The following is a 21,433-nucleotide window of genomic DNA, read 5'->3' on the forward strand; positions in this document are numbered from 1 at the left end:
AGGAAAAAAAATGGTCTCAGAACTTCTTTTTTCCCTCTATTGAGAATCATTAGTACTTTTGGCTTCCTGTACTGTTGTGATAGGCAATTCAGTAACACAATGTACATAGCGATCAGAGCACATACAGTGATCTGACAATAACCCAAAATAATAGAACGAGCTCTGAGACGTGGGAACTCTGTAGACCGCAATTCCTGATCCTCTCCAAACACAACTAGAGGCAGCCGTGGATTGCGCCTGACGCTCCCTATGCAACTCGGCACAGCCTGAGAAACTAACTAGCCTGAAGATAGAAAAATAAGCCTACCTTGCCTCAGAGAAATACCCCAAAGGAAAAGGCAGCCCCCCACATATAATGACTGTGAGTAAGATGAAAAGACAAACGTAGGGATGAAATAGATTCAGCAAAGTGAGGCCCGATATTCTAGACAGAACGAGGATAGGAAAGATAACTTTGCGGTCCACACAAAACCCTAAAGAAAACCACGCAAAGGGGGCAAAAAGACCCTCCGTACCGAACTAACGGCACGGAGGTACACCCTTTGCGTCCCAGAGCTTCCAGCAAAACAAATAGACAAGCTGGACAGAAAAAATAGCAACAAATAGCAAAGAAGCACTTAGCTATGCAGAGCAGCAAGCCACAGGAATGATCCAGAGAAACACAAGTCCAACACTGGAACATTGACAGGAAGCATGGATCAAAGCACTAGGTGGAGTTAAGTAGAGAAACAGCTAACGACCTCACCAGATCACCTGAGGGAGGAAACTCAGAAGCTGCAGTACCACTTTCCTCCACAAACGGAAGCTCCCAGAGAGAATCAACCGAAGTACCACTTGTGACCACAGGAGTGAACTCTGCCACAGAATTCACAACAGCCCCCCACAAATATTGACGGTGAGAGGAGAGGGAAATAACATATGCAGAAATGAAATCAGATTTTAGCATAGGAGGCCATACTATCTAGATAGATAGGACAGGACAGGATACTGTGCGGTCAGTATAAAAACTACAAAAAATCCACACAGAGTTTACAAAAATCTCCACACCTGACTAAAGGTGTGGAGGCAGAGGCATAGCTAGGGTTTCAGCTTAGGGGGGCAAAAAATCTGAGTGGGCTCCTAACGAGGTACACCTGACTACAGCTATGTGGTGCACCCTAATTGTGAGCATAGGGGAACATCAGCAGATGACCGCACTGTGACTGAAAATACATCTATATACAAAAATAAACACTGATACTACTATATGAGGACCATATATTGGTAGATACCAGACCTGCAGACCATATAAGATATCACAGCACAGTTATAGATAATAACTTACAGATGACGTTCTTTATGATGGAATCGTTCACTTTTCTCGTCTGTTCCATCTGGCCCAGACTGACATGACTTCTCCACCAGGACTCGTCTGCATAAATTATGATGACACATCAGACTTCTCACATTTCCAGCCCCGTCCCCATCTATCCACAACTTGCACAAACTCCTCATTCTGCTGATACCCCACTACTGAGCCGCTGCTGCCGTATGTGTCCCTATTACTGCACCTGATACCCCAATACTGAGCCGCTGCTGCCGTATGTGTCCCTATTACTGCCCCTGATACTCCAATACTGAGCCGCTGCTGCCGTATGTGTTCCTATTACTGCACCTGATACCCCAATACTGAGCCGCTGCTGCCATATGTGTCCCTATTACTGCCCGATACCCCAACACTGAGCCGCTGCTGCCGTATGTGTCCCTATTACTGCCCCTGATACCCCAATACTGAGCTGCTGCTGCCATATGTGTCCTTATTTCTGCCCCTGATACCCCAATACTGAGCCGTTGCTGCCGTATGTGTCCCTATTACTGCCCCTGATACCCCAATACTGAGCCGCTGCTGCCGTATGTGTCCTTATTACTGCACCTGATACCCCAATACTGAGCCGCTGCTGCTGTATGTGTCCCTATTACTGCACCTGACACCCAAATACTGAGCCGCTGCTGCCGTATGTGTCCCTATTACTGCACCTGGTATCCCAATACTGAGCTGCTGCTGCCGTATGTGTCCCTATTACTGCACCTGACACCCCAATACTGAGCCGCTGCTGCCGTATGTGTCCCTATTACTGCACCTGATACCCCAATACTGAGCCGCTGCTGCCGTATGTATCCCTATTACTGCCCCTGATACCCCGATACTGAGCCGCTGCTGCCATATGTGTCCCTATTACTGCACCTGATACCCCAATACTGAGCCGCTGCTGCCGTATGTGTCCTACAGCACCTGCTGTGTGGTACAATAATGGTGCCGCCCCACATAGCAATGCCACCACTGTGCCCCTTACATAGTAATAATGACTCTTTTGTGCTCTCTAGATAATAAAATTCACCCCTAGAAAACATTAATGCCCTGTGCTAGTGCCCCCCACATTTTGTCCCTAAAAAGTAAAAATACCACACATGAAATTTTGATGATCTCAGTACTGAGTACCCATATAACAATGTTTAAGTTCCCACTTAACATTTAATAATGTCCCCTAAGTAGCCTCCATGTACAGCTTGACTATACACAATATGGTGGGCCCACAGCTTTCCTATGCACAGTATAATGCCCCCACAGCTCCCCTATACACAATATTTTGAACCCACAGCTCCCCATACACAGTATGATGTCCCCACAGCCCACCATACACAGTATGATGTCCCCACAGCTCCCCTATACACAGTATGATGTCCCCACAGCTCCCGTATACACAGTATGATGGGCCCACAGCTCATACATACATTATGATGTCCATTAGAGTTCCCCTATACATAGAATGATGTCCTCAATGATCCCCCAAAACACAGTATAATAGTCAATAGTGTTCTGACACTGTGTCTCCTGCACTGAGAGTCACACTGCCAGGAGGAAATTAGCTTTATTCCTCACTGCAGCCTCGGGGGCGGCACCAGCACGGTTTCAGTCACCGCTCTGAGTATAGAGCAGCAGCTGTAACTGCGCCTCGTAGGGTATGTGCACATATTGCGGATTCCCCACAGATTTACTGCGGATTTTGTTGGTTTTGTGCGGATTTCGCCTGCGTTTTTACACCTGCGGATTCCTATTACGGAATAGGTGTAAAATGCTGCAGAGTCCTCACAAAGAATTGACATGCTGAGGAAAATAAACGGCAGCGTTTCCACGCGGAATTTTCTGCAGCATGTGCACTGCGGATTTTGTTTTCCATAGGTTTACATGGTACTGTACAACGCATGGAAAACTGCTGCAGATCCACAGCAAAATCCACAATGTGTGCACATACCCTTGACGCGCCATTCCAGCAGTCAAATAAAAAAAAATGCTGGAGTGATGCTTAAGGGAATGTGCACACATCAGGATTTCTTGCAGAAATTTTCCTGACAAAAACCGGACATTTCTGCCAGAAATCTGCATGTGTTTTTTTCGCGTTTTTTGTGCGTTTTTTCCCAAATGAATTGCGGGAAAAATGCAGAAAATCCGCAAAAATAATGAACATGCTCATTTTTTTACAGCGATGCGTTTTTTTCGCGGAAAAAAACGAATCCATGTGCACAAAACATGCAGAATGCATTCTAAATGATAGAATGCATAATGTATGCGTTTTTAATGAGTTTTTATAGCGTTTTTACCGCGAAAAAACCTGAACGTGTGCACGTAGCCTAAATGTGATGTAGCTTATGGCTTACCCAGCTGGTTAGTATAATATGCCAAGGCAAACAGGAAAAAAAATCCAGCTTCCAAAAATATCAAGATTTATTGAGGATAAAATCCAAAGTCCAATGACATGGTTCACAGGAGAATGAGTAGCAGCAGGCTACGCGTTTCGAACAATGAGTTCTTTTTCAAAGCTGCTCACTATGCATGACAGTATGGTTAAATAGCAGCTGTGACAAATCACAGTGAGTAAACCTATCACCTGACACATAAGTGAATATACACAATAAAAACATCAAAATAACAGAAAAAGAGGAAAATTAACATACAAGTGCATCAAACATTACATGCAAGCTAAACAATGTTGATATCTTAATAGTGGAACATGATTTCTTTGCGAGCATTCAAGCCCGCAGGATAGCAAGTGTTAAGGCAGAACATCCAGTAAGCTTCACGCGTCATTAAGCGTCTTTTGAAGTCTCCTCCTCTGGCTGACATCGCAAGCTTCTCAATGCCGACAACCCGGAAAAATGCTGTGCTCCTCTGGTGACAGGTAATAAAATGCTTAGAGGAATAAGACATGGAGCGATTACTATCAGTAGAGACAACAATGTCAGTAATATGCTCAGAAATACGGATCTTAAGCGTACGAGTAGTGCAACCTATATAACTCAGTTTGCATTTTGTGCATGTTATCATATATACCACATTTCTGCTGTTACAATTAATAAGTTGCTGAATTCTATATTCCTGTCTGTTGTCGCTATCATGAAAAGAATGTGCAACAACAGAGTGAGCACATGTTCGGCATCTAGGGGCACCGCAGCGGTAAAAACCTGTATGATATAACCAGGTGCGAGAGACATTACCAGAATTGAAAAAACTGGGAGAAAGAATGTCAGATAAAGTGGTGGCCTTCTTTGCAACCACTTGACACCCTGAAGACAAAATCTTGGAAAGAATTTCGTCCTCATATAGAATAGGAATGTTTTTTAGAATAAGAGATTTAATACTATTATATTGAGGACTGTATTTAATAGAGCAAAATATCTTTTGATTTTGATTAGAATTCCTCTCCTTATCTTTTGGCAAGAGCATATCGCTCCGTTTTTTCCTTTTCACTATATTTTTAGCTCTATCAAGCGACCAATTAGTGTAGCCTCTTTTTTCTAGTCTCTTGCAGCACGAATCAATTTCTTGCCTGAGAATACCAGCATCATTGCAGTTTCTAGTTATCCTGGTTAATTCACCTACTGGTATAGACTTAATAGTATGTCCAGGATGGCTACTAGACGCATGCAAGATGCTGTTACCTGACAATGGTTTACAATATGTGGAAGTGGTGATAACATCACCTACAATACCACGCAACGTCAGATCTAAAAAAGAAATTACATGTGAATCAGTGTTACAGGTAAAACGAAGATTGAATTCATTGGAATTAAAATAACTCAAAAGTTCCGGTATGGCAGATACATCGCCACTCCAAATAAGGAGCATATCATCGATGTATCTGCCATACCAGAATATATCCAACAAAAACAGATTACAGTCCGAGTATAGAAACAATTCCTCCCAATATGACATGACCAAATTGGCCACGGATGGTGAATGTTTACCTCCCATAGAGACTCCTTTGCATTGGAGAAAAAACTGTTGGTCAAAAGAAAAATAATTGTGAGTCATCAGAAAATAGATAGCTTGCATAATGTAATTGCACAAATCAATAGTATAATTGCTATATTTGTACAGATGAAATTCAAGCGCTTGAATGACAATATTCTGTGGAATACATGTATAAAGAGAGATGACATCACAGCCTATCCAATGAAAACTGTCACTCCATACAGTATTAGAAAGTTGGTGCAAAACATGCCTTGAGTCTCTCAGAAATCCTGGAACTCTCATGACAAGAGGCTGCAACAAAGAGTCCACCCATTGACTTAAATGTTCCATAAGGGAACCCATCCCGGATATAATAGGACGCATTGGAGGAGGTGTAGTACCCTTATGCACTTTGGGCAAGTCGTACATCGTAGGTATAATAGGGTGACCCACCTTCAAATATTCCACATGCGTTTTAGTTAGTATACCCAAAGTTGCACCATCATCTACTAGGCTAAACAATTCATTCTTAAAAGAAAGTGTGGGATCTGAAGGCAATCTCCTATATGTTGTACTATCACTGAGCAGACAATTAATTTGATCTTTGTATGTCGATGTGTCCATCACTACAATTAAACCACCTTTGTCTGCCTTTTTTATAGTGATCTCGTCCATGTTTCTGATTTCTTGAAGAGCTTTACGCTGCTTCGAATTGAGATTACCTTTACATGTTTTCTGCTGAACAGATATATCTAGGGATCTCAAATCCCGTTCAATAACAGCTTGAAATCTGTCCATGCAATCCACTCTCGATTGAATGGGATAGAATAATGGATTTTTTGTGTTAAATTGTTCAGCTTGATTTACATCTCTATTCATGGATACATTGAGATTATTTAGATCGTTCAAATTTCTCAATAGACATTGTTCATTAAATGTGAGATCACAATATTCATTCTGAACAGCAGAAACACCCACAGTTGTAACCGATTCCTGTCCAAAGAAATGTCTTTTAACTGTTAGGTTACGAATGAATCTGTTAACGTCCATTAATGTATGAAACAGGTTAAACCGTTGATCCGGTGCATATTTAAGTCCCAGAGAAAGAACTTGCAATTGTTCCACTGAAAGATTACAACTAGAAATATTTAAAACGTTAGAAAAATCACCTTAAAAAGTAGATGTCATTTCCTGTTGCGGGTAACCATTCGGAAATTTCCGGCGGTGCTTGCGGCCCCCGCGCCTCTTGCGTTTTTTGAATTGTGTCTTCTTGGTTTGCGATAATAAGTATTAGTATTGTCCATACTTTGATTGATATTTCCATCAGCGCAAACTTCATTAGAACCATTATCCGTAGAATCCACGTCTGAAGAACTGAAAGAGACTCGGCGCTCAGATGCATCAGAGGAATTAGTGCGTTTGAGAATTGGGTGAGGGTTTCTGTTTGATTTCTGCCACCTGCCCCACTCATACACCTGATTCATTTGATAATCTCTCAAATCACGTTGGAATTTACTTTTCTTCCGACTCATAATACCATCTTCTGATTTAGAGAGAGATATCTTGATGTTTTTTAATTCCTCATTATATTTGGCAATATTTTTATTTTCCAAGCCGATTTTAATGTCATTAATTTCTGACTGAATATTTTTAAGCTTGGTGTCCTCATATTTCATAATTAATTGCATCAATTGAATAGAGCAGTTGCTCAGGATCAAATTCCATTCCTCCACAAACTCTTGTGAGTATATAGTGGTGGGAATTTTATTTATACGCAATCCTCTAGGGATCATATCTTTGCGCACATAATTGTCCAATGTAGTGAAATCCCACCATACTTTCATTTCACTTATCATAAGTTTTTCCAATTTATTAATGTCTATGCTGAAAAGGTCGGACTCAGACCCATCAGCTGTTAAGGATTGATCCATTGAAAATAATTGAGCAGCCTTTCGAGCTCTTTCTGGACTTTCGTTCATATTTTAAAGATATTTCCAAAAAAACCCACAAACCCTGTTTGCCTTATCGTTCCACGTGATGACTGCACGGTATCCGGGCTTCCCCACAACAAATGCCTAATAGGTGAGCTGGTTTTTCACTATTTTTCCTTGTTCAGTATAATATGCCCCCTACCTCCCCATCCCAGAGATCAACTATTAGGGTATGTGCACACGATGCGGATTCTGCTGCGGATTTTTCCGCAGCGGATTTGGAAAATCCACAGTGCAAAACCGCTGCGGTTTTCACTGCGGATTTTCGTGCAGTTTCTTCTGCGGATTCCTCTGCGGGTTTTCAACTGCACTTTCCTATTGGTGCATGTTGAAAACCGCTGCGGAATCCGCAGAAAGTGACATGCTACTTTTTTTCCGCAGCGATTCCGCGCGGAATTTTCTGCATCGTGTGCACTGCGGTTTTTGTTTTCCATAGGGTAACATTGTACTGTACACCGCATGGAAAGCTGCTGCGGATCCACAGCGTCAAATCCGCTGCGGATCCGCAGCAAAAACCGCAGCGTGTGCACATACCCTCACGTGTGATGGAGTGCATATAATCTGGTAACCATCTAAAAATCAGCCCCCAGTGCCTGTCGCCCCTCACCCACCTCAGCCCTCACAATATCCTTATCTTCTCACATTCACGCCCCAGTTCCCTGTCCCCCTCCCCCACCTAAGCCCCCACAACACCCCATCCTCTCACATTTACCCCCCAGGGACTATGACATGTCTATCAACCTTATCCCCACTTACTTAACAATGAAGATTGCAGCAGGACCAGGAAGTAGCTGAATAAAATGCAGGTGGGCACTAGGACCCAGCGTGCCTGCCCTGAGCTAGTCCCAGCGTGCACAGGGAGGGAAGAAACCTGCAGCCTGGGAGAAGCTTCTGAGGTCGGTCAGCATAATACAGTGCAGGAGGGAGACTTGTAACTGGTCACTGTCCGACCAGCGTGAAGAATCTCCTTCCGGAGAGCAGGCATTTTGTTGCTCTCCTCCTGTGTTGTATTGTGCCTCATCACGGAAGTGGCAGTGCCGGCTCCCAATGGGCCCCTTCATGTGACAGGGCCCGGGGCGATGGCCCCCTCTGCCCCCCCAGTAGCTACGCTACTGTGTGGAGGGAAAATCTGCTTCCCAGAGCTTCCAGCTAACAGAATAAATCCATACTGACAAGCTGGACAAAACATAGAATGCACAGAACAATTAAGTCCACAACATGTGGACGGAAAAGAGCAATGCAAGGACTTATCTTTGCTGAACTGGTCAGGATATCAGGGAAATCCAAGCAGAGATGTGAATCCAACCAGGAACCATTGACAAGTGGCACTGGCTGAAGGGAAGGGCCAGGCATAAAAGCCGAGCAGAAAGACAATCAGTGGAAGCAGCTGCAGACTGCTAAATCCAAGGAGCAGCCATTCCACTTAAAACCACCGGAGGGAGCCCAAGAGCAGAACTCACAAAAGTGCCACTTGCAACCACCGTAGGGAGCCCAAGAGCGGAATTCACAACAGTGACCATTCCCCATTTCCCTATCAGTAGGGCCTTCCTTTCCCCATTTTCCATCCCTTTGTGTGTTTTGTGCCATTCATTGACCGAAATCAATTATTAAACCTTATATAAGTCAGTTCAGATATGGTGTAGCAAGATGGCAATTGTGTCTTTGAAACTGTCTTGGAAGTCCTTGGACATATCCTGGAAGGAATCTTTAGAATGCAGGAGTGAAGACACTGGAATACACCAAGACTCTATATTTGGAAATGAAGTTAGAATTAACCAATTGCAAAGTGACTAGCTGTTCAGAAGTTGTGCGACCTTCCCAATTTGCTGCCTGTAGTATCTTCCTTTGTTCTAAAAATAAAGTTCAGTTGTGCACCATCTTTGACAGAGAGAGGAAGTATGTATCCGTCTCTGTGTATCTGATACATTCTTAGCCTCTAAGCTAGCACTCAGCTTATATTTGGTCAGGTACAAGCAATCATTTAGATCTCACTTTAAGGGATCACCCTCACACATAAGACCAGTGGAAATCTGTGCTTTGGTCTGATGAGTCCAAATTTGAGATCTTTGGTTCCAACCACCATGTGTCTTTGTGCGACGCAGAAAAGGTGAACGGATGGACTCTACATGCCTGGTTCCCACCGTGAAGCATGGAAGAGGAGGTGGGATGGTGTGGGGGTACTTTGCTGGTGACACTGTTGGGGATTTATTCAAAATTGAAGGCATACTGAACCAGCATGGCTACCACAGCATCTTGCAGCGGCATGCTATTCCATCCGGTTTGCGTTTAGTTGGACCATCATTTATTTTTCAACAGGACAAAGACCCCAAACACACCTCCAGACTGTGTAAGGGCTATTTGACCAAGAAGGAGAGTGATGGGGTGCTACGCTAGATGACCTGGCCTTCACAGTCACCAGACCTGAACCCAATCGAGATGGCTTGGGGTGAGCTGGACCGCAGAGTGAAGGCAAAAGGTGCTAAGAACTCTGGGAACTCCTTCAAGATTGTTGGAAGACCATTCCCGGTGACTACCTCTTGAAGCTCATGAAGAGAATGCCAAGAGTGTGCAAAGCATTCATCAAAGCAGAAGGTGGCTACTTTGAAGAACCTATAATATAAGACATATTTTCAGTTGTTTCACCCTTTTTTGTTAAGTATAAAATTCCACATGTGTTAATTCATAGTTTTGATGCCGTCAGTGTGAATGTTCAATTTTCATAGTAATGAAAACACAGAAACATCTTTAAATGAGAAGGTGTGTCCAAACTTTTGGTCCGTAATATATATATATATATATATATATATATATATATATACATATACTGCTCAAAAAATAAAGGGAACACTAAAATACCACATCCAAAAATATCGCTGAATCAAATATTCCAGTTGCAAATTTTTATTCATTGCATAGTGGAATGTATTGGAAACAATAAAACATAGCAATTATCAATGTAAATCAAAATGAATATCCCATGGAGGTCTGGATTTGGAATGATACTCAAAATCAAAGTGGAAAATCAAATTACATGCTGATCCAATAATCAGTGGAATTGCCTTATGACAAGGAAATGATGCTCAGTATTGTGTGTGGCCTCCACGTGCCTGTATGACCTCCTTACTGTACAAGGCCTGGGCATACTCCTGATGAGGTGACGGATGGTCTCTTGAGGGATCTCCTTCCAGACCTGCACTAAAGCATCCGCCGACTCCTGGACAGTCTGTGGTGCAACATGACGGAGGATGGAAACCTACAAGAGAAAAAAAGTAAGCGAAAACTGTTATGAAAGGTAATTCAGTACCACAATGGACATAGAGGTCAGCGCACATACAGTGACCTGGCAATAACCCAAAAAACAAGAACGAGCTCTGAGACGTGGGAACTCTGTTGACCGCAATCTCTAATCCTCTCCAACCACACTAAAGGCAGCCGTGGATTGCGCCTAACGCTGCCTATGCAACTCGGCACGGCCTGAGAAACTAGCTAGCCTGAAGATAGAAAATAAGCCTACCTTGCCTCAGAGAAATACCCCAAAGGAAAAGGCAGCCCCCACATATAATGACTGTGAGTTAAGATGAAAAGACAAACGTAGAGATGAAATAGATTTAGCAAAGTGAGGCCCAACTTTCTGAACAGAGCGAGGATAGGAAAGGTAACTTTGCGGTCAACACAAAACCCTACAAAAACCACGCAAAGGGGGCAAAAAGACCCTCCGTACCGAACTAACGGCACGGAGGTACACCCTCTGTGTCCCAGAGCTTCCAGCAAGCAGTAAAAAACAAATTGACAAGCTGGACAGAAAAAAACAGCAAACAAATAGCAAAGAGGAACTTAGCTATGCAGAGCAGCAGGCCACAGGAACGATCCAGGAGGAAACAGGTCCAATACTAGAACATTGACTGGAGGCCAGGATCAAAGCACTAGGTGGAGTTAAATAGAGAAGCACCTAAGGACTTCACCACATCACCTGAGGAAGGAAACTCAGAAGCCGCAGTACCACTTTCCTCCACCAACGGAAGCTCACAGAGAGAACCAGCCGAAGTACCACTTGTGACCACAGGAGGAAGCTCTGCCACAGAATTCACAACAGAAAACCCTGATGTAACTAAGTAAAAAAAGCAAAAGTGCATTTAAATAATACAGAGTTTTTAGTAATATGGTTTTTTGATAAAAAAAAAATCACAAAAGCCATCCCACCTCGTCACGGTAACTCTGATCGGGACAGTCCTACACTGTCTAATATTAAAACCTTACCATGTGTCAATGTTGACCTCAGTGTGAATAAGGGCAGACATAAAGGACTGGGCCCAACCAGTGAAGCACCAGACTGGGGAAGCCTTATATAGTCTCTAGCTCAGAAACAGGGAGGCCACACCCCGGCTTGCACAGAATGCAACAATACAGAGAAAAGAAAAAAAACACAAAAATTGAGCTTATTTTGAGTTAGTACACATGCAGAGGTTAAACACATGTTCATATTGGCCACAAAACATTAAAACCTACGAGAGAAAAAAGTAAGCGAAAACCCTGATGTAACTAAGTAAAAAAGCAAAAGTGCATTTAAATAATACAGAGTTTTTAGTAATACTGTTTTTTGATAAAAAAATAGCACAAAAGCCATCCCACCTTGTCACGGTAACTCTGATCGGGACAGTCCTACACTGTCTAATATTAAAACCTTACCATGTGTCAATGTTGACCTCAGTGTGAATAAGGGCAGACAGTATTACTAAAAACTCTGTATTATTTAAATGCACTTTTGCTTTTTTATTTAGTTACATCAGGGTTTTCGCCTACTTTTTTTCTCTTGTAGGTTTTAATGTTTTGTGGCCAATATGAACATGTATTTAACCCCTTTACCCCCAAGGGTGGTTTGCACGTTATGGACCGGGCCAATTTTTACAATTCTGACCACTGTCCCTTTATGAGGTTATAACTCTGGAACGCTTCAACGGATCCCGGTGATTCTGACATTGTTTTCTCGTGACATATTGTACTTCATGATAGTGGTAACATTTCTTTGATATTACCTGCGTTTATTTGTGAAAAAAATGGAAATTTGGCAAAAATTTTGAAAATTTCGCAATTTTCCAACTTTGAATTTTTATGCAATTAAATCACAGAGATATGTCACACAAAATACTTAATAAGTAACATTTCCCACATGTCTACTTTACATCAGCACAATTTTGGAACCAAAATTTTTTTTTGTTAGGGAGTCATAAGGGTTAAAAGTTGACCAGCAATTTCTCATTTTTACAACACCATTTTATTTTAGGGACCACATCTCATTTGAAGTCATTTTGAGGGGTCTATATGATAGAACATACCCAAGTGTGACACCATTCTAAAAACTACACCCCTCAAGGTTCTCAAAAACACATTCAAGAAGTTTATTAACCCTTCAGATGCTTCACAGGAATTTTTGGAATGTTTAAATAAAAATTAACATTTAACTTTTTTTCACAAAAAATTTACTTCAGCTCCAATTTGTTTTATTTTACCAAGGGTTACAGGAGAAAATGGACCACAAACGTTGTTGTACAATTTGTCCTGAGTACGCTGATACCCCATATGTGGGGGTTAACCACAGTTTGGGCGCATGGCACAGCTCGGAAGGGAAGGAGCGCCATTTGACTTTTCAATGCAAAATTGACTGGAATTGAGATGGGACGCCATGTTGCGTTTGGAGAGCCACTGATGTGCCTAAACATTGAAACCCCCCACAAGTGACACCATTTTGGAAAGTAGACCCCCTAATGAACTTATCTAGAGGTGTGGTGAGCACTTTGACCCACCAAGTGCTTCACAGAAGTTTATAATGCAGAACAGTAAAAATAAAAAATCATTTTTTTTCACAAAAATTATCTTTTCACCCCCAATGTTTTATTTTCCCAATGGTAAGAGAAGAAATTGGACCACAAACGTTGTGGCACAATTTGTCCCGAGTACTCTGATACCCCATATGTGGGGGTAAACCATTGTTTGGGCGCATGGGAGAGCTCGGAAGGGAAGGAGCGCCGTTTGACCTTTCAATGCAAAATTGACAGGAATTGAGATGGGACGCCATGTTGCGTTTGGAGAGCCACTGATGTACCTAAACATTGAAACCCCCCACAAGTGACACCATTTTGAAAAGTAGACCCCCTAAGGAACTTATCTAGATGTGTGGTGAGCACTTTGACCCAATAAGAGCTTCACAGAAGTTTATAATGCAGAGCCGTAAAAATAAAACAAAAATTTTTTCCCACAAAAATAATTTTTTAGCCCCCAGTTTTGTATTTTCCTGAGGGTAACAGGAGAAATTGGACCCCAAAAGTTGTTGTGCAATTTGTCCTGAGTGCGCTGATACCCTATATGTGGGGGAGAACCAGCGTTTGGGCGCATGGGAGGGCTCGGAAGGGAAGGAGCGCCATTTGGAATACAGACTTAGATGGAATGGTCTGCAGGCGTCACATTGTGTTTGCAGAGCCCCTAATGTACCTAAACAGTAGAAACCCCCCACAAGTGACCCCATATTGGAAACTAGACCCCCCAAGGAACTTATCTAGATGTGTTGTGAGAACTTTGAGCCCCCAAGTATTTCACTACAGTTTATAACGCAGAGCCGTGAAAATAAAAAAAAAAAATTTCCCCTCAAAATTATTTTTTAGCCCCCAGTTTTGTATTTTCTCGAGGGTAAAAGGAGAAATTGGACCCCAAAAGTTGTTGTCCAATTTGTCCTGAGTGCGTTGATACCCCATATGTGGGGGGGAACCAGCATTTGGGCGCATGGGAGGGCTCGGAAGGGAAGGAGCGCCATTTGGAATGCAGACTTAGATGGAATGGTCTGCAGGCGTCACATTGCGTTTGCAGAGCCCCTAATATACCTAAACAGTAGAAACCCCCACAAGTGACCCCATATTGTAAACTAGACCCCCCCCACGAACTTATCTAGATGTGTTGTGAGAACTTTGAGCCCCCAAGTGTTTCACTACAGTTTATAACGCAGAGCTGTGAAAATAAAAAATCTCTTTTTTTCCCATAAAAATTATTTTTTAACCCCCAGTTTTGTATTTTCCCAAGGGTAACAGGAGAAATTGGACCCCAAAAGTTGTTGCCCAATTTGTCCTGAGTACGCTGATACCCCATATGTTGGGGTAAACTGTTTGGGCACACGGGAGAGCTCGGAAGGGAAGGAGCACTGTTTTACTTTTTCAATGCAGAATTGGATGGAATTGAGATCGGTCGCCATGTCGCGTTTGGAGATCCCCCTGATGTGCCTAAACAGTGGAAACCCCCCAATTATAACTGAAACCCTAATCCAAACACACCCCTAACCCTAATCCCAATCCCAATGGTAACCCTAACCACACCTCTAACCCAGACACACCCCTAACCCTAATCCCAACCCTATTCCCAACTGTAAATGTAATCTAAACCCTAACCCTAACTTTAGCCCCAACCCTAACTGTAGCCCCAACCCCAACCCTAGCCCTAACCTTAGCCCTAACCCTAGCCCTAACCCTAGCCCTAACCCTAATCCTAGCCCTAACCCTAATGCTAACCCTAGCCCTAACCCTAGCCCTAGCCCTAACCCTAGCCCTAACCCTAATGGGAAAATGGAAATAAATACATTTTTTTCATTTACTTTTATAGCGGGTTTTTTAGCGGATTTTTATGATTGGCAGCCGTCACACACTGAAAGACGCTTTTTATTGCAAAAAATATTTTTTGCGTTACCACATTTTGAGAGCTATAATTTTTCCATATTTTGGTCCACAGAGTCATGTGAGGTCTTGTTTTTTGCGGGACGAGTTGACGATTTTATTGGTAACATTTTCAGGCACGTGACATTTTTTGATCGCTTTTTATTCCGATTTTTGTGAGGAAGAATGACCAAAAAACAGCTATTCATGAATTTCTTTTGGGGGAGGCGTTTATACCGTTCCGTGTTTGGTAAAATTGATAAAGCAGTTTTATTCTTCGGGTCAGTACGATTACAGCGACACCTCATTTATATCATTTTTTTTATGTTTTGGCGCTTTTATACGATAAAAACTATTTTACGGAAAAAATAATTATTTTTGCATCGCTTTATTCTCAGGACTATAACTTTTTTTTTTTTTGCTGATGATGCTGTATGGCGGCTCGTTTTTTGCGGGACAAGATGACGCTTTCAGCGGTACCATGGTTATTTATATCCATCTTTTTGATCGCGTGTTATTCCACTTTTTGTTTGGTGGTATGATAATAAAGCGTTGCTTTTTGCCTCGTTTTTTTTTTTTCTTACGGTGTTTACTAAAGGGGTTAACTAGTGGGCCAGTTTTATAGGTCGGGCCGTTACGGACGCGGCGATACTAAATATGTGTACTTTTATTGTTTTGTTTTTTTTATTTAGATAAAGAAATGTATTTATGGGAATAATATATATATTTTTTTTCATTATTTTGGAATATTTTTTTTAATTTTTTTTTACACATTTGAAAATTTTTTTTTTAACTTTTTTACTTTGTCCCAGGGGGGGACATCACAGATCGGTGATCTGACAGTTTGCACAGCACTCTGTCAGATCACCGATCTGATAGGAGTGCAGGCTGCTTCACAGTGCCTGCTCTGAGCAGGCTCTGTGAAGCCACCTCCCTCCCTGCAGGACCCGGATCCACGGCCATCTTGGATCCGGGGCTCGAGCAGGGAGGGAGGGAGGTGAGACCCTCGCAGCAACGCGATCACATCGCGTTGCTGCGGGGGGCTCAGGGAAGCCCATAGGGAGCCCCCTCCCTGCGCGGTGCTTCCCTGCACCGCCGGCACATCGCGATCATCTTTGATCGCGGTGTGCCGGGGGTTAATGTGCCGGGGGCGGTCTTTGACCGCTCCTGGCACATAGTGCCGGATGTCAGCTGCGATAGGCAGCTGACACCCGGCCGCGATCGGCGGCGCTCCCCCCGTGAGCGCTGCCGATCGCATATGACGTACTATTGCGTCCTTGGGAAGTAAAGCCCACCCCACATGGACGCAATAGTACGTCTAATGGCAGAAAGGGGTTAACCTCTGCATGTGTACTAACTCAAAATAAGCTAAATTTTTGTGTTTTTTTTTCATTTCTCTGTATTGTTGCATTTTGTGCAAGCCGGGGTGTGGCCTCCCTCTTTCTGAGCTAGAGACTATATAAGGCTTCCCCAGTCTGATGTTTCACTGGTTGGGCCCAGTCCTTTATGTCTGCCCTTATTCACACTGAGGTCAACATTGACACATGGTAAGGTTTTAATATTAGACAGTGTAGGACTGTCCCGATCAGAATTACCGTGACGAGGTGGGATGGCTTTTGTGCTATTTTTTTAATCAAAAAACAGTATTACTAAAAACTCTGTATTATTTAAATGCACTTTTGCTTTTTTACTTAGTTACATCAAGGTTTTCGCTTAATTTTTTTCTCTTGTAGGTTTCCATCCTCCATCATGTTGCACCACAGACTGTACAGGAGTTGGCGGATGCTTTAGTGCAGGTCTGGGACGAGATCCCTCAAGAGACCATCCGTCGCCTCATCAGGAGTATGCCCAGGCCTTGTACAGTAAGGAGGTCATACAGGCACGTGGAGGCCACACACAATACTGAGCATCATTTCCTTGTCATAAGGCAATTCCACTGATTATTGGATCAGCCTGTAATTTGATTTTCCACTTTGATTTTGAGTATCATTCCAAATCCAGACCTCCATGGGAAATTCATTTTGATTTACATTGATAATTGCTATGTTTTATTGTTTTCAATACATTCCACTATGCAATGAATAAAAATTTGCAACTGGAATATTTGATTCAGCGATATCTAGGATGTGGTATTTTAGTGTTCCCTTTATTTTTTGAGCAGTATATGTATGTATATATATATATATATATATATATATATATATATATATAGATATAGATATATATAGTACGGACCAAAAGTGGACATCGGGCACTCAGACCATCCTCATGGAGTCAGTTTCTAACATTTGTGGCCTGCTGGAGGTCATTTTGCAGGGCTTTGGCAGTGCTCCTCCTGTTTCTCTTTTCACAGAGGCGGAAGTAGCGGTCCTGCTGGTGGGTTGTTGCCTTCCTACAGCCCCCTCCATGTTTCCTGGTGTACTGGCCTGTCTCCTGGTAGTGCTTTCAGCCTCTATACTGACAGACAGAGCAAACCTTCTTGCCGCAGCTCGCATTGATGTGCCATCCTGGATGAGCTGCACTACGTGAGCCACTTGTCCATCTCATGCTACCACGAATGTGAAAGCACAACCAACATTCAAAAGTGACCAAAACATCAGCCAGAAAGCATTGGTACTGAGATGTGGTGTGTGGTCCCCACCTGCAGAACCACCCCTTTATTGAGGGTGTCTTGATGATTGCAAATAATTTCCATCTGTTGTCTATTCCATTTCCACAACAGCTTGTGAAATTGATTGTCAAACAGTGTTGCTTCCTAAGTGGACAGTTTGATTTCACAGAAGTTTGAGTTACTTGGAGTTATATTCTGTTGTTTAAGCGTTCCCTTTATTTTTTTGAGCATTGTATATAAAAATACATATATATTTACATAGTGCCTTGCGAAAGTATTCGGCCCCCTGGAACTTTTCAACCTTTTTCCACATATCATGCTTCAAACATAAAGATACCAAATGTAAATTTTTGGTGAAGAATCAACAACAAGTGGAACACAATTGTGAAGTTGAACAAAATTTATTGGTCATTTGAAATTGTTTGGGAAATTCAAAAACTGAAAAGTGGGGAGTGCAATATTATTCGGCCCCTTTGCTTCAGTGCAGCAAACTCACTCCAGAAGTTCAGTGTGGATCTCTAAATGAGCCAATGTTGTACTAAATGCCTAATGATGATAAATATAATCCACCTGTGTGAAACCAAATCTCCGTATAAATGCACCTCCTCTGTGATAGTCTCAGGGTTCTGTTTGAAGCACAGAGAGCATCATGAAGACCAAGGAACGCAACACGCAGGTCCGTGATACTGTTGTGGAGAAGTTTAAAGCCGGATTTGAATACAAAATGATTTCCAAAACTTTAAAAATCCCAAGCAGCACTGTGCAAGCGATCATACTGAAATGGAAGGAGTATCATATCACTGCAAATCTACCAAGACCCGGCCATCCCTCTAAACTTTCATCTCAAACAAGGAGAAGACTGATCAGAGATGCAGCCAAGAGGCCCATGATCACTCTGGATGAACTGCAGAGATCTACAGCTGAGGTGGGACAGTCTGTCCATAGGACAACAATCAGTCGTACACTGCACAAATCTGGCCTTTTTGGAAGAGTGGTAAGAAGAAAGCCATTTCTCAAAGATATCCATAAAAGTGTTGTTTAAAGTTTGCAACAAGCCACCTGGGAGACACTAAACATGTGGAAGAAGGTGCTCTGGTCAGATGAAACCAAAATCAAACTTTTTGGCAACAATGCCAAACGATATGTTTGGCGTAAAGGCAACACAGCTCATCACCCTGAACACACCATCCCCACTGTCAAACATGGTGGTGGCAGCATCATGGTTTGGGACTGCTTTTCTTCAGCAGGGACAGGGAAGATGGTTAAAATTGATTGGAAGACGGATGGAGCCAAATACAGGACCATTCTTGAAGAAAACCTGTTGGAGTCTGCAAAAGACCTGAGACTGGGACGGAGATTTGTCTTCCAACAAGACAACGATCCCAAACATAAAGCAAAATCTACAATGGAATGGTTCACAAATAACCATATCCAGGTGTTAGAATGGCCAAGTCAAAGTCCAGACCTCAATCCAATCGAGAATCTGTGGAAAGAGCTGAACTGCTGTTCACAAACGATCTCCATCAAACCTCACTGAGCTCGAGCTCTTTGCCAATGAAGAATTGGCATGAATTTCTGTCTCTCGATGTACAAAACTGATAGAGACATACCCCAAGCGACTTGCAGCTGTAATTGCAGCAAAAGGTGCCGCAACAAAGTATTAAGTTAACAGGGGCAAATAATATTGCAGGCCCTACTTTTCAATTTTTGAAATTCCACAAAAATTTAAAATAACCTATTAATTTCATTCAACTTCACAATTGTGTTCCACTTGTTGTTTATTCTTCACTAAAAATTTGCATTTGGCATCTTTATGTTTGAAGCATGATATGTGGGAAAAGGTTGAAAAGTTCCAGGGGGCCGAATACTCTTGCAAGGCACTGTATATAAACACACACACACACATATATATATATATACAGTATATACGTGTGTGTATATACACTAGCTGAAGAGCCCAGCGTTGCCTGGGCATAGTAAATATCTGTGGTTAGTTATAGCACCTCACTTCTCTTATTTTCCCATCACACCTCTCATTTTCCCCCTCACTCCTCTCATTCCCCCCTAACACTTGTCATTTCAACCTCACATCTGTCATTTTCCAACCACTCCACTATTTTCCCTCACTCCTCTCATTTTGCACTCACACCTTTTCATTTTTACCTCACACCCCTCATTTTCCCCTCAGTATATACATGTTTGTCATCTCCCTTATATAGTATGCACCTGTATGTCATCTCCTGTATATAGTATATACCTGCTGTATGTCATCTCCTCCTGTATATTGTATATACCTATGTGTCATCTCCTCCTATATCTAGTATATACTTGTATGTCATCTCCTGTATATAGTATATACCTGTATGTCATCTCCCCTGTATATAGTATATACCTGCTGTATGTCATCTCCTCTATATACCTATGTGTCATCTCCTCTTTTATATAGTATATACCTGTGTCATCTTCTGTATATAGTATATACCTGTAAGTCATCTCCTGTATATAGTATATACCTGTGTGTCATTTGCTCCTGTATATATATATACACGTGTGTCATCTGCTCCTGCATATAGTATATACCTGTGTGTCATCTCCTCCTGTATATATTATGTACCTGCATGTCATCTCCTCCTCTATATACCTATGTGTCATCTCATCTTTTATATAGTATATACCTGCATGTCATCTTCTCCTGTATACAGTATATACATGTGTCATCTCCTCCTGTATATAGTATATACCCGTAAGTCATCTCCTCCTGTATATAGTATATACCTGTAAGTCATCTCCTCCTGTATATAGTATATACCTGTGTGTCATCTGCTCCTGTATACAGTATATACCTGTGTGTCATCTGCTCCTGTATATAGTATATACCTGTAAGTCATCTCCTCCTGTATATAGTATATACCTGTAATTCATCTCCTCCTGTATATAGTATATACCTGTGTGTCATCTCCTCCTGTATATAGTATATACCTGTGTCATCTCCTCCTGTATATAGTATATACCTGTGGTGTGTCATCTGCTCCTGTATATAGTATATATCTGTGTGTCATCTCCCCTGTATATAGTATATACCCGTGTGTCATATCTCCTGTATATAGTATATACCTGTGTCATCTCCCCTGTATATAGTATATACCAGTGTGTTATCTCCTCCTATATATAGTATATACCTGTATGTCATCTCTCCTGTATATAGTATATATCTGTGTGTCATCTCCCCTGTATATAGTATATATCTGTATGTCATCTCCTCCTGTATTAAACCACGTTCACACGTTATTTGGTCAGTATTTTTACCTCAGTATTTGTAAGCTAAATTGGCAGCCTGATAAATCTCCAGCCAACAGGAAGCCCTCCCCCTGGCAGTATATATTAGCTCACACATACACATAATAGACAGGTCATGTGACTGACAGCTGCCGTATTTCCTATATGGTACATTTGTTGCTCTTTTAGTTTGTCTGCTTATTAATCAGATTTTTATTTTTGAAGAATAATACCAGACTTGTGTGTTTTTAGGGCGAGTTTCATGTGTCAAGTTGTGTGTGTTGAGTTGCGTGCGGCTACATGCATGTAGCGATTTTTGTGAGATGAGTTTTGTGTGGCGACATGCGTATAGCAACTTTTTGTGTGTTGAGTTGCATGTGACAGGTTAGTGTAGCAAGTTGTGTGCAGCAAGTTTTGCATATGGCGAGTTTTGCGCGTGGCGAGTTATATGTGTGGTGCGTTTTGAGTATGTGCAAGTTTCGTGTGAGGCAACTTTTGCATGTTGCAACTTTTGTGCATGTGGCAATTTTTCCGCGTGTGCAAGTTTTGTGTGTGGAGAGTTTTCCATGAGGTGAGTTTTGCACGTGTGGCGAGT

This window comes from Ranitomeya imitator, chromosome 3 (genome assembly GCF_032444005.1).
Source record: "Ranitomeya imitator isolate aRanImi1 chromosome 3, aRanImi1.pri, whole genome shotgun sequence".
Taxonomy (NCBI): domain Eukaryota; kingdom Metazoa; phylum Chordata; class Amphibia; order Anura; family Dendrobatidae; genus Ranitomeya; species Ranitomeya imitator.